General features: G+C 42.5%; 1 protein-coding gene and 1 long non-coding RNA gene across 3 annotated transcripts in view; both read left to right on the top strand.

Annotated features, from left to right (window-relative positions):
- The window catches only part of EXOC4 (exocyst complex component 4), a 396577-nt gene that overhangs the window by 199879 nt on the left and 184089 nt on the right, over positions 1-12609 (top strand). The window lies entirely within an intron of this gene.
- Positions 516-7980, top strand: LOC115605783. The gene is made up of 2 exons (XR_003990723.1): positions 516-556; positions 7268-7980. It is a non-coding gene; the product is annotated as an uncharacterized LOC115605783 (long non-coding RNA).

The raw sequence follows: 12609 nt of genomic DNA, 5'->3' as shown, positions 1-12609 counted from the left end.
AGATTATTAGTGAAGTAGATGGAAAATGTCAAATGATCCTAGAGCACAGATTGTGCTAAATAATGAGAGTCGATGTCTTCAGCTTTTAGAAATCAAACCTGAAATACTTGATTTTAGAGAAATGAGTAAAACTGGCTCAAGCTGGGAGAAGGAACTTACAATATTGACTGCTTGAAGTTTGTATGTCAGATTGAATAATGTTCAGGGGATAAGGGGTTAAGTTAAAAAAAGAAAAGTCTGAGATGTTATGTACCCAGGAAAACATTATTTGGAAATTTTTACAGTTATTGTCCCCTTAAAAATGCAGCCATCCAGATTTTGTGAATACTGGCTGAAGTCTTACCTTCAGACATACCCCTGATTTTAAAAGAGAGGAAGAAATATCACTTAGTTCATCTAAATCTCACTTCTGCAAGGGAGACAATACCTTCCCTTTACAGAGGGATGCTGTGAGGCAGGGAGATAGAATCATAGAACGATTTGTGTTGGAAGGGACCTTAAAGCTCCTCCAGCTCCAACCCCCTGCCACGGGCAGGGACACCTTCCACTAGAGCAGGTTGCTCCAAGCCCCTGTGTCCAACCTGGCCTTGAACACTGCCAGGGATGGGGCAGCCACAGCTTCTCTGGGAAAAGTCTGTGCCAGCGCCTCAGCACCCTCACAGGGAAGAACTGCCTTCTATCTAACCTAACTCTGACTTCCTTATATCTAACCTAAAGGTGGTTCAGGCTCTGCGGTGTGGAGAGTCAAATGGGGCTCAAATCAGGAGATCTCAACTCCTGCTTCTCATTACGGTGCCGGGAGTCACCGTGATGCTTAATAACCCCATCTTTATTTTGGAGTTATTAATACTCATCCCTGAGTGTGACAGATGCTTGATGCAGCTTTTCCTACACTCGCTGTTTACTTCAATTGACCTGAATCAAAATCTCAAAGGAACAATTTGGCACCCACCTACTGAATTCTTTCCTCCTCCCCCCAACTCTGGTTTAATGAGTGTTTAGAAGACATTGAGTTGACGAGTCCCTTGCTGTTGACATTTAGTACTTTATATCTGTCAACAGCAGGGATGAATGTTTCTTGCAGGCAAATCCTCACTCTTTTCTCTTTGACAAGCTCTCATAAAGTCTGAATTATAAAGACACATTGCAGAAAAGCTTCTTGTTGTCACACTGCAAAGAAAAGGTTTAGTTCTGACTGAGGCCATCGCAGAAACGGGGCACAGGAAAGGGATGGGGAACAGCTTTACATTTTGTGCCTGTTTTTTCTATCCCCCAATGCTTTATGAGAACTGACAGTCTTACTGTGTGTGTCTGATTAAAGATGACAGTTTATCAAAACCTTAAGGTAAGACTGTTCATTTTCAATGACAGAAAATAAAGCAATCCCTCCCCACCACCCCCCTAAAGAAAAACTCTTTACAGGACAAAAAAAACCCCTCTCTTAATATGTGATCCATTGATTTTATATTGTCTGTCAGAAAACGGGCTTCAGCAGATCAGTCAAGTTTTGAGTTTCCAAACATGCTTCATCCTTATGGAAAATCAACAGCCTGTCAGAAATCTCACATGTCTCCAGCTCCTCCTTTCCTTCGGACAAAATGCGCCCTGAAGGAACATAGAGATTTTGACATTGCAAGAATTTAGGCTGAAGAGCTGAAAACAGTGTTAATTCAATTCCATGGTAATGAATCACTTCTAAAGCATATTGTGTTCATCAAGGCAACCAAGTGGTTTTAGCTCATTTCTTCATCATAGAATGGTTTGGGTTGGAAAGGACGTTAAGATCATCCAGCTCCAACCCCCTGCCACGGGCAGGGACACCTTCCACTAGAGCAGGTTGCTCCAAGCCCCTGTGTCCAACCTGGCCTTGAACACTGCCAGGGATGGGGCAGCCACAGCTTCTCTGGGCACCCTGTGCCAGCGCCTCAGCACCCTCACAGGGAACAATTTCATAGCAAAGAGTTTTTGGAGACTCTTTTCAGTAAACTGGTTACAGAGTCATAGAATAGTTTGGGTTGGAAGGGACCTTCAAAGCTCATCTAGCCCAACTCCTCTGCAATGAGCAGGGACATCTTCAAGTAGATCGGGTCTCTGCAGTAGAAGTAAGAGAGTGGTGTTTGCAAACAAAAAAGAGAATATATGAATGTTTGCACTCCAAAAGGTCAATTAACATTGCTAAGTAAGTGCAGATCCCTTAAAAATTGTCTGTTTCTTGGGTTTGGGATACCCAAGTTGATCATTCTTAGTCCTGAAGCTGGTAGCTAGTTCAGTAAACACAAGATGTAATCGTTCCACATACAAAGAAAAATTGGAGACCTTCTAGAAATAACACCAAATACAACAAGAAGGGAGAAATATTGGGAAGTGTCAGGTTTGGTTCCCCTCTACTAGGTCTCCAGAGCTCTCAGAAGAAAGATGCTATTCTGCTGCTTTTGGAGGAGGGTGAGTGACAGCCATGGAGAGCTGTGGTCTCGTGGGTGGTCAGAGTGGAGAGTTCATAGCACAGAAATCAAAAGTACTGCCTAAAGTAGGAAAACTGAAATGCTCTGAAGTTCTCTAATACTACAGGGAGGGAAATAAAACCACCCTCTTTTGCTACAAGTCTTCAGTCTAGACTCATTCTTCATTTCATTTTGCAGGGCTCCGCAATTTATCGCTGCAATCCATTCCTCACTGTGAAAGTCATCCCTCCTGATACACACCCTGTAATTGGTTTTAATGAAAATGGGTCTTGCAATTCACTCTGAAAATCAGGCTGGGCCTGTACATATGGAAATTGTTAATCTGAACTGAAGGCAAATTGATGTTAAAAATAATAGAAGTGAATTAATTGCAAGAAATCTCTAGATTGCCAGTTGTTATCTCTTCTTAACATTGGTATTTAGTTCATTCTCCTTTGTGTGGCTCCTAGATTACTATTTCAGCTCCTTCCCAGGCAGGATTATTCGTAGTTCTTCATGACACTTCGAGTATTTTGGGAGTGTTTTCAGCTTCCCATTCATAGAATCACAGGATGGTTTGTGTTGGAAGAGACCTTAAAGCTCATCCAGCTCCAACCCCTGCCACGGGCAGGGACACGTTCCACTAGAGCAGGTTGCTCCAAGCCCCGGTGTCCAACCTGGCCTTGAACACTGCCAGGGATGGGGCAGCCACAGCTTCTCTGGGCACCCTGTGCCAGCGCCTCAGCACCCTCACAGGGAAGAGCTTCTGCCTATCTAACCAAAATCTTCTCTGTTTCAGTTTGAACCCATCATCCCTTATCCCATCATCATAGTCCCTGATGAAGAGTCCCTCTCCAACATCCTTCTGGGCCCCCTTTAGATACTGGAAGTTGCTCTGAGGTCTCTACTGGGTCAGTGAGGTCTCATCTGGCTTATTATTTCTTTTATGGAATAGGTGCCAAACTTGTCACCTCCATGATCTGCTGCTGCTGAAGTTCATTCAGTCTCCACTCATCTGCCTTTTTCCCCCAAAAGTCCCTGCTGCTGGCACGTGTCCGGTCACACAAGAGGCACATTCCTGGCAGTGTTCAAGGCCAGGATGAACGGAGTCTTGCATGACATGGTCTAGTGTGAGGTGTCCCTGTCCATGGCAGGGGGTTGGAACTGGATGATCTTAAGGTCCTTTGCAACCCTAACTGTTCTATGATTCTATTCTATGATTCTATGTGAAATGCCCATTTTCTGTTGTCTGATGGGAGGAAATCTGCCACATGCCTCCCTCAAGAGCCTCCTAAAGAAAGTTTGGCACCTCTTCTGTAGTAAAAACCCAAATAGAAGTTGTCAAGGACTGGGAACTATTGCTTGAGTAAGCAGAATGGGTACTTATTATCAGGTTTAGGTACGCCCAGGCCAATAGTTAAGTGTTTTTTTTCTGGTTAGTTTGATGACAAGCAGTAATGGGTTTAATTGCTGGTTGTCATTTGTAATGTGGTGTATGCAGTAGTAGAGTTATTCTGATAATGTGTTGTAATTACCTACCATCAAGCATTTAACCACGTGCAAAATACAGTGTTGGAAGTAATGTAGCTAAGTTCTTTGAATCGAAGGCAATAGCTAGTGAGAGCACAATATCATATTTAAATGCCAATCAAATCAGGCAGGTAAACAAAATGAACTGGGTGAGGTTTTCTTTCCTCCATAAATACTTCCTGTGCCCTTCAACCATCCCAAAAACTTGGCAGAATGAGGAACATGCCTGGAGGGCTGATAAATAAAAGCTATTTGAGTTCCCTGCACATATACCTGCTTTAAAAAGTATTCTGCATCCTGCATAAAGTGCTCTCCAGAAAGACTCTTTGTGTTCAAACCCAAAGGAATTACTATGCATTTTGGCTTTGCTGTAGTAGGAGAGAAAACCTTGCTTAGATAGCATTGTCCCTAATTCTGAGTGACAAATGATGGTGCTAAATGGTAGATGGGGCAAAGTTGTTTAGAAAGGCAGAAGTTTCAATTCACCTTGACTTTATCTACACTCACAAATGAATCAACAGATGCAAATGAAAGAGGGGAGGCTGATCTGCCAAATTTGCATGCTCAGTTGCTTCAGTCCTGTGCTTAGTCTGGCAAAGAAAGGGGGAGGGAGAGAAAAAAGTGCCTGAAATGTAATGAATGGAAGCGTGGCTCATGATGACCTTTACCTACTGTTACAATTCCAATGCAGAAAAACCAAATTCCTGAAGATGTTTAATCAGCAAAGTTGAATTTTGATGCAATCACGTGCACAATCCTGTTACTGCTGCAGAAATTGATTATAATTCATGGCAATATTCTAGATTCATAAGGATTGACACCAGTGAACTGCCACCTTTTCACATTCATTCCATCCTTGGTGGGGCAGAGCCTGATGTAAGATAGAAGGAACGTGTGCTCCAGCTCAGAAACACCCCCCATGTGCTGGGCTGCACCCCCAGAGCGTGAGCAGCAGGTCAAGGGAGGGGATTCTCCTCCTCTGCTGCGCTCTGGGGAGACCCCCCCTGCAGTCCTGATCCAGCTCTGGGGCAACAGCACAAGAGGGACGTGGAGCTGCTGGAGCGAGGCCAGAGGAGGCCCCGGAGCTGCTGCGAGGGCTGGAGCAGCTCTGCTCTGGAGCCAGGCTGAGAGAGCTGGGCTGGGGCAGCCTGGAGAAGAGAAGGCTCCTGAAGGGGAGACCTTAGAGCAGCTCCAGTGCCTAACGGGGCTCCAGGAAACCTGGAGAGAGGCTTTGGACAAGGGCCTGTAGGGACAGGCCAAGGGGAATGGCTTTAACCTGCCAGAGGGGAGATTGAGATGAGCTCTGAGGCAGAAGCTCTTCCCTGTGAGGGTGCTGAGGCGCTGGCACAGGGTGCCCAGAGAAGCTGTGGCTGCCCCATCCCTGGCAGTGTTCAAGGCCAGGTTGGACACAGGGGCTTGGAGCAACCTGCTCTAGTGGAAGGTGTCCCTGCCCGTGGCAGGGGTTGGAACTGGAGGAGCTTTAAGGCCCCTTCTGACCCAAACCAGTCTGTGGTGCTATGCAAGTATCCCCCATTGATAAGTCAAATTCCACACCCATTCAGATATGAAATCTATTTGGGTAACAAAGCACCAGATGAAAGCTGAATTAAAATATCATCTTTATTTTTAGCCTAGATTTTTGATTTGGAGGTCTAAATGATTGCATTTTGGTTTTCTTCACAGAAGCAAATGTGTATTGGTAGCTTCATGATGGGTCTCACATCATTGTAACCTTCTAAAATCAGGACCCAGAATTTCCCCTAGCCCATAGCATTTAATTTAACAAATGTTCTTCTAATTTACCATGTTTCCAAAAAAAAAAAGATGAAAAGGGCAGTATTGTGACAGTGATGACATTTCTCTTCTTCCAAAAAGTAGATGAAATAAAATCTTTCTTACCATTCTTTTCAATTCCTGAAGTTCAGGTAGATGTTGTCAGAGACTTGTCTTGTGTTTCAGGTGGCTTGCCAAATCTTAAAGGCAATTTAAAACACGTTGTTTTCCTTTTCATACAACATCAAACTGGGATAACTGGAGCTGACAGTAGATTTTTATAGAACTTAATAGGCGTAAATCTCTTTCTGGATGGAATTAGCGTCAGACACGAAGAGCCTGGCTGGGATAGAAGATTGTGTCAGTGTTGCTAACGGGTGTTTTCAAAGACTTCCTTGTGTTTGGTGGCGAGTCCCAGCAGCTCAACACAGAAATAAGTCAAATTGTCAGAAGTCATTAGTGGTTGTCACTTCATAGATCTTCACACTGGAGTTCCCCCTTTGGAATTTCAGTGGAATGATATTTTTTTGCTGCTTCTTCAAGTAAGTAGGGCAGTCGGATGTTGTACAGAACTGCTGGGATTTAACCCATTCGTAGCTTTATAGTTGTGGCTGCAAAGAAATGGTGAATTTTGGAGTTTGAGGTTCAGTTCCGTGCTCTGCCAGAACATGTTCTGCTCCTAGAAAGTCTTTTTATACCCAGATCCTCAAGGATACATTTTGAAGCTTGATTTCATCTGAGATGCAGGCCTTTTAGGAATGGTTAGATAAGCTTTGCTTAAACTTGTTGATTTCAGACGTACCAACTTTAGCACATCAGACCTTTTAATTCATTGTGTTTCTACATTGTTTCACCTCTCTTTTTACAGGTAGTCTCCAAACACTGTTATTTTAGTGAAGTAGCATTTTGAATTGCCCATGGAAGGACTGTAGTTGCACTGTTTCTCTTGTTCTTTGTGAAACTGAAGTGAATGCTAAATGATGTGATTTACTTCTGTTTATAAATGAGTGCCCTTTCCATGGATTTATTCCTTAGTTTCTAATTAGGAACTTCTGGATTGTTAAATGGGGCAATTTGACAAAGAGGAGACTAATTAAGTAGGAGGTAAATAAGGTAATATGTAGTAGTATAGGGTTTGTCTTAAGGTTGCTCAACCAGCACCATCCAGGTAGGAATCCTTCATCACTCATCTCTGAGAGCAGGAGCGTTTGTTCTAGCCTTAGAAGCTTCTCACAGCTATTCCATCACGTGCGTTTTCCTTACCCATCCAATTTAGCCATTCCAGCAAACTCCTTTTAGAGCCACATTCACTGGCAGAGATTTCCTTCTGTCGCAGCTTCTTCTGCTCAAGGTCCACGTTGAAGCCACACTGCAATAGCACTCTAATTCCATCTCCACCAGGACCTTTGCTGCTCCAAAGTAAGCACTGAAGCAGAGCATAGAATGGTTTGGGTTGGAAAGGACCTTCAGATCATCCAGTTCCAACCCCCAGCCATGGTCAGGAACACCCTCCACTAGATCAGATATTCCCTTTCTGTTCCTTTCTCTATGAGAGATGGATTTTGGGAGCTTTATTTAGACCTTTATTCTCAGATTCTCAGCTACAAGGAGGTGCTGCTACCCAAGGGTATTAAAACTGTGGTTCAGAAGAAGTTATTTTCATCGATTAATTTTTTGCACATAATGATACAGAAATAGAAAGGTTTTGATTTAGTTTATATGCTTTGAATTCCCAAATTTGAAATGATCCATTAGTAATGCTTTGGTGTCCTCATTAAATACCTAATTATATGGAGCACTTTTACAGTTTTTGCCAGTTTCTGATGGCTTTTACTGTGCCGATCATTGCTGGTTGTGACATTTAAACCATATGTTTGAATTCTTCCATCTCGTGTGTCTTGTCATTTCGTTGCTCTTTTTGAGAACTGTTTCTATGATTTAGTAAAATAATTGCACAATAAGAAAGATAGTGTAATTCTGTGAAAGATACAGAACCAGTAGGTATCCCCTCAAGAAGAAGACAGAGAACCACAGTGCAGCCACAGGAACCAGTGGTTGGGGGCTTGTTAGTGGGAGTCCTTTCCTTGCGGCATTTGGGTTTATAGTTGTATGTGCAGTATCCCCCTTTAGAAGCAAAATATATGGAGATGAAAAAGCAAAGCAAAACAAGAACATAGAAGTCACCTTAAACTTAGCCTGGAGGTGCTTTTTACACTAAATCTTTTGACGTTTTTGATCTCCATGTCATGACAAAGTTAGGGAATAAATTCCCACCTTGCATGACAAGCCACCCCAGAGAGAGCAGTTGTGTCACAGGCCATTAGTGTTCATCATTACAAAGTGTATTGTGGCTCTTTCCTTTGTTCAGCTCCATCGATATTGATCTGGGAGGTGTATAGAGGAGGCCAAGGGGTGTAGGAGGATGTGAAGTTTCAAGCTCCAGGGTTATCTCTCTCATGTAGCATCTCAAAAACACTGTTGGCCCAAAAGGCACTTGTACTGAATCGTTGGCATGGGGTGCGTGACTTCAGTGTCACTTGGGTTTTAATAGGGGACATCGGTTTATGGACATAGATGAAGCCAGCATGCTTCAAGGGATCCTTCTGGGGCAGGAGTTAGAGTTGGCTCGTGCATGGGGATGGGTATGTTGAGATGGTGTCCGCAGGCCTTTGTGTTATTTCAGCTTCCCTGTGGTGTCAGCAGAGACAGTCAGTGTTCCTCAGCTGGAAAATCACTGCCTTTCATGACTTACTGTACTTCAGCTGCCATGCTTAGGTTGTTATTCCTTTCTTTGGCCATTTGCTGTGTAACAAATAGCACCACAATATACAGGCCAAAAAGGTGCTGTGCTCTCCTTTCATGTATTACTGTGCCTTTTTTTGGGGCATTTCCATAGAAGAATTTCTCAGTTGCACTGAGAACACTATTAAGTCTTTGAAAAACAACCTAAGAATGACTGGATTGTGTTTATTAAAATATAAGTCACTGCAATGACGAAGTGCTGGTACAGTCTGGTCTATCTTTTATAAAATCCAGAGCAGGATGAATTAAGAAGATTTATATTCATGGGTTATTGGGGCTGCTGAGCTTTGTTAGTGTGAGAGTCAAACCAGCTATTTCCTAGAGTCCTCAGGGAGGTTCTTAGACCACATCAGCAGTCCCCCAGGAATATGTGAGGTATAGTTAGAAGAGGGAGGTGGTTTCAAGGAGAGCATCACCCAGCAGATGCAGAGCACTGAGGTTCTCCTGCATTCAGTTGCTGCTGCAGAACTGTAGCAGAAAACCAGGAAAATTCAGGTCTGAAGGTGTGAATGGGAACAAGAGGCCCTGGAGCAGGTCTGCATGGAAAGATTAAATGAGAGGGTTGGTTCTCTTCTGTCCTCCCCTTGAGATGTTACTGATGTTTTTAATGTTAGAGGTTACAAAGTAAGACACAGCTTAAGTTCTTGTCATCTTTTTAGCCTAGAAGACCTGATCATTGATGCTTTGGGGGTTTGTTTCCCAATCCCCATTATTTTCAGTGCCACGGAGCCTTGCCTGTTGAATCCATGGCACGTCAGCAGGCAAAACCTCATGGGAATGTGTTGTTTTTTAAGAGGATGGACAAAGTGTTAGTTTAGGATCTGGGCCAGGGCAGTTTTGTTTAAATATCCACAAAACAAACCTTGTTCACCCTATGGAGGCAGGTGACTAGAACTTTGCGACACTGCTTTAAATGAGGTTGGGGTTTTTTAGCCAACTTCTTTCTTATTGCACTTTCCATCACACCCTGTTCTTTCTCCTCCTGTCTCATAGATGAGGGACAAGAATCTGAAGTGAAGCACAAGTAGTCAGGAGCACATGTCTGTAGGTATGAGCCTTGGCAAGGGCTTGTCACAGTATTGACCGGACAGTCACATTCTCATCTCATGCACAAGGACAAAAGCTCAACAGATAATGAAATCTGCGCATTGTCCTTTAGGATATTTATAACTACAGGGAGAAATTTGCTCTTGCTTTGCATGTCAAAGAGGTGGGAGTATCTATTCCCACAGTTAAATTCCATCCACGGGTAAGTACAGTATGAATGTACTTCTGAATTGTATATGAAAGAGAGAGCACAATCTGATTCTCTGCTTAGTGAAATGAATGGCAGCCAGGACATGACCTAATTATCCTGCTTCCCGTTTTCCATCTACATGAAGTCTTTCAGCTTTGTGGGTGTTTTTTAAAACCACTGATTTTTGTCATTGATGCTAGAATTTCCCTGATTTCAGTGTTCACCAAAGAAGGTGATGAAGTGTGTGTGTGTCATAATTATGTGATGACATGCAAATAATGTCTCCTAGGTAAAGAATCCAAGATTCTGATGTTGATAAACCTTACAAGAACTCTTTGGTTAAGCTTAGACTATGTCAGTCTCAGGGTAACGAGTTTCCTTGCTTTAAGTCCCAAGTGGGACATAAGTAGCTACATGACTAGATGGGTTTTGAAGGTCTCTTCCAACCTAAACTATTCTGTGATTCTATGATCTACCATTTACCTCAAACTTCTTATTTCTACTTTTTATTCAGTCACTTCCTCTGTTGCCTCAACATCGAGTTGATGCTTGTGATTCTAGGGCAAAAATTAAAGCATTTTGATAAGCCAGTCTGCAAAGGGCTGGACGTTATAAACTGAAATGTTAATTGTATATAAAGGAGCTTTGAAAATGTGGAGGAATTTGGAGGAGGCTTGAAACTTAATGGATCTAATAACATTTATGTTATCTTGAGATTGGGTGCATTGCGTTTACACGTGTTCCTTCGAATCGTGAGTTGATGTTGTTTATAGAGATCTGACACTCTTCTTGGGCTATGAATCGCTATTTCTAAGCTCCTCAAAGGATTAGTGCAGTAGAATCATGAAAGGAAATGGGCAATTGTCATTAATTTTATTACAACATAGAGATTTCAATGCCCTTGAAAATAGAAGCATATTTTTGTTTGGTTTGCCATAGTGTGGTGTTGTGAGTCTAGTTTTGGTGGAACCTACAGTCTTCTTTCAAGACCACATTGCAGACTCTTACATTCAATACCAATTATTTTTTTCATAAGGCATTTAAATGTATTGAAATGTGTGTGTCTGTGGAAAAGAGGGGACAGAAAAGCATAGAGGAAAAGGTAAAAGTCTCCACTAAGCTTTTTATCTCTACTTTAAAGGCAGAAGAACTGGCAAAGCTTGTGTTGAGTTCACAGTTATCCCTTAGACTTCTCTAATCAAAGTATCCAAAGCTACTAAGTGATCCTATTTACTAGAATTATTTGGGTAATTTATTATTATTATTATCTTTATGCTTAAATCAATACGGTTTAAGTCATAGATTACTGAGAGGGTGGCCAGTTTGTATTTCCTTGGCTGCATTTCAGTAACAAATTCACCTCTGGAAGAGTTGCAGCTCCTCCTCTTTAATATCACTGCTGTCCCATAGCGACCTGATGCTGAGATGTATTTGGTTCCCCCCAACACATGTTACTGAAAACACTGACCTGACCTTTGAAAAAATTAATTAACATGTATAAATGTTATTTTACTTTGTCATGTTGAGAGAAATGGTTGGAGCTGGACAAGAGGGATGCTTCTGGAATGGCATTGCTTCACTCACTTCTGTAACAACATATTGACAACACCTCCTTTTTCAGTCCTCAGCTGGCTGTCCTCTTCTCAGCTACCCTTTCATCTTTATTCTGTCTTGCTCTTTGAGGATTAGCTCTAATAAACTGCTTTTTATTATATTATCTACTTTTTGTGGGCATCAACACAGATTAAACGTAAACTTTCTGTAGACTGGGGTTGATTTTTGGTGTATTTAGGAAGAAGGAGAAGTTTTCTTGATCATTTCAATCCCTGGGTTTTCCTGGAGCAGCCAACTTCTGACGGAGGTATCTAGCAAGGCTTAGAGTGATACTGCCCATCTGTCAGCAGGACAAGTCATGGCAGAAATGTCCTGCCTGTACCTTGTCTCTAAGCTGAAGACCTCTTCACAAGAGAAAGAGAGAATAAAAGCCCTCTCTGTACAGGTTTGGCTCAGTTGTGACAATTTCATTTCTTGCCACCTCTCCTGAATTTAATTAGGAAGCAAAACTAAGTCTGAAGGGAGGGATTGTGATTGCTAGCTATAAATACATCACATGAATAAGTGTGAAGAAGGGCAAAGCAATTTGTCCACTGTTGGCTGAGAAATAAATGAATATAACCTTTCCTTTCCATCACTTGGTATGACAGTTTGTTGTCTTACTTTTTTCCTCATGGCTTATCTGTATATCTGCTGGTAACACTCTTGGCACGTGTGCATGAAGTTGTTTGGTTTCGAAATAGAGGATAGATTGAGATGAGCTCTGAGGCAGAAGCTCTTCTCTGTGAGGGTGCTGAGGCGCTGGCACAGGGTGCCCAGAGAAGCTGTGGCTGCCCCATCCCTGACAGTGTTCAAGGCGAGTTGGACACAGGGGCTTGGAGCAACCTGCTCTAGTGGAAGGTGTCCCTGCCCGTGGCAGGGGGTTGGAGCTGGAGGAGCTTTAAGGTCCCATCCAACCCAAACCGTTCTATGATTATATGATAATCACTTTAATAATACGGATTACTAACAATGGCATAAGAGACAAAGCAACATCATGCTGCTAGCTCTAAAGAACAGCTCTTCTTAAATACAGCTATGAGATGACTATTTGTGTGGAGGAAATTGTTCTTTTCTTAGGCTTGGGCACTTTAGAGGTCAAAAATAAAGTTATAATGAAAAATGCAATGTCAGTTGTATAGTCTAAATACTGTTTAATCCCCAGAGTGGGTGGAGAGGAGAAATAGGAATCCTAGTGCCTAATTCTTGGCAGACCAACATTTGTTGAAGTAA

The sequence above is a fragment of the Strigops habroptila genome, chromosome 3, assembly GCF_004027225.2.
Source record: "Strigops habroptila isolate Jane chromosome 3, bStrHab1.2.pri, whole genome shotgun sequence".
NCBI classification, from domain to species: domain Eukaryota; kingdom Metazoa; phylum Chordata; class Aves; order Psittaciformes; family Psittacidae; genus Strigops; species Strigops habroptila.
This window is presented reverse-complemented; position numbering and strand designations above follow the sequence as displayed.